Genomic DNA, 2,239 nt, shown 5'->3' on the forward strand with positions numbered 1-2,239 from the left:
TAACTGCTCTATTAAATAAGAACAGATCATAAGACCATCATAGGTAATATATCAAAGAAAATCTGGTAAATGCACTCTTTGTTACTAAAAACAAACAAAAATAAGAGTTACAGCAAGAAATTGTGATGAAGCAAAACTACAGGATTAATATCTACTTCTACAGAATAGTTTGGAGAAATTGGTATATGGAGACAAAGAAAGTTCCTGTGTTTAACATCTTTTCATCTTGGATTAACAATCAAACTCAAATGGTACTGCTGCTGTTGTTGTTTATTCATTAAGTCATGTCCAACTCTTTGTGATCTCATAGACTGTAGCCCCCTAGGCTCCTCTGTCCATGGGATTTTCCAGGCAAGAATACTGAAGTTGGTTGCTGTTTCCATTTCCAGTGGATCTTCTCAATCCACAGTTCTTAGCCCTCTATTCAAGGGATCGCTTGGAATACCGTGTATATTTGTATTAATCCCCAAGATTTCCAGTTTCTCCACAAAATTCTGCTCCAAAACGGTTCTTATTTCCTTAGTGAGAGAAGGCTTATTCTTCAGTTTTCCTTGTATGTATCTAGTTGTCATTTAATTTCTGTTCATTTTCCCTTACATGTGCCATTGTTAGACTTGACTTCACATCCACTGTCTGGGGAGTTGGAGCATTCATAGGTACAGTTGGGGCAGTTGGCTTAGATTCAAAAGTCTGCCAGGTTAAAAGATTCCCTTATGGTTCTGTCACTGTTTAATGATTTAGTGGCAAACGCTTTAATCTGCTGTCTCTGAGTGATAATTGGCTCGTTCTGCTCCTGGAATCTCGGCCCTAGCTCTTCTATCCTTTTCTTGTAGAAGACATTACTTGCACTTTGATCATCTATCACTGAGGTTTGAAGTTTCTGCCTATGTGACAGGAGCCGGCTCTTTTCTTTCTTGTGTTCGTGAGGAAGAGCCTGAACATGAACTGTCCACTTGCTTTCCTGACTGTCAAGTAGCTGCAATCACATTATGGAAATCATGGGGATGCTGAGGACATGCTTCTTTAAACTCATGTGCATCTTTTAGCATACCTATGTTAGACTTGATCTGCATATTGGGCTTCTTGATTTCTGACAATTGATATTCTAATGTTGAGTTCTTAGAAGTCAGTCCTTTAAACTCTTTCATAAACATTTCCTTGACTTTTTCCATTTCATCAACTAGTTTCTCCTTTTCTTCATCTTTCCATCTATCAGATAACTTCAAAAATTCTTCCTCTTTTGTTTTCTGTATTTCATATTCCTTAGAGAACTTGACTGCATGCACATGCTGTGCCGCCTGTAGCTGAGACTTGGTGAGCTGCAACTTCAACATGTCGATCTCACTTTGGAGCTTGTCCGTCTGTGTCCTTGTCTTATACTCAAGATGTGAATCTTCAGGGTGGCAGCACTGAATATGACTTTGTAGGAAAGCTTGGTTCATAAAGGCCTTGTCACAAAAATGGCACTGGTAATAGCTGGCTTTGGCCTCAATCATCTGCTGCTGGGTAGGCATCAACTTCTTCTGCGTTTACACTCTTCCTTGAGCAGCTTGATCTTGCCCGCTTGCTTGGCGAGGAGCTTCCTGCTCTTCTCGCCCCCAGCCAGGCTCGAGCACAGCAGCTCCTCCAGGTCGTACAGCTGCGAGGTGCGCAACTCCTGCGAGTGCAGCAGGTACTTGATGGTGAGCTGCTCCAGGTGGATGAGCTTTAGCAGCACCTGGTCCACCTATGACTGGCAGCTTAAATATTTCTCGTCCTCCAGCTTGCAGAAGGTGATGTTCTCCTGCAGCATGTGCACGTCCACGGCACCAGCCACCTTGTCCACTTTGATGGTGCTCAGCCGCAGCTAGTCCACACTCTCCAGTTACAGTCGGAACTGGAAGAAGGGCAGGGAATAAGCCAGGTGGTAGGATTAATGTTGCTGACATGTTCATCAAAAATTGAACTAAAAGAAGATTTAAAGTGTACAGATGTGGATGATGACGACTGGGACATATCATCCTTAGAGGAAGAGAAATCTATGCAGAGAAGAGTTGGGAGAGAAGGAACCTCCTCCACCTGTGAACAATGAGTCTAATTCTACTCAAGTGCCAATGCCTGGGGTGCAACTAACCTGAAAGGGCCGAAGGGAGAAGGACCTCAGGATGAATCCAGTACACTGAAAAGCGGCTTAGTAACTGTGACTGATTTGAGTGACTTTTTAGACATGTAACTGTCACCCTGTGCGACAGGAGGTCCC

General features: G+C 43.0%; 1 pseudogene; it reads right to left on the reverse strand.

Moving 5' to 3' along the window:
• Positions 1–398: 398 nt before the first annotated feature.
• Positions 399–1,912, reverse strand: LOC102284924 (cilium assembly protein DZIP1-like; annotated as a pseudogene).
• Between the last annotated feature and the right edge of the window lie 327 nt (positions 1,913–2,239).

This window comes from Bos mutus, chromosome 6 (genome assembly GCF_027580195.1).
Source record: "Bos mutus isolate GX-2022 chromosome 6, NWIPB_WYAK_1.1, whole genome shotgun sequence".
NCBI classification, from domain to species: Eukaryota; Metazoa; Chordata; class Mammalia; order Artiodactyla; family Bovidae; genus Bos; species Bos mutus.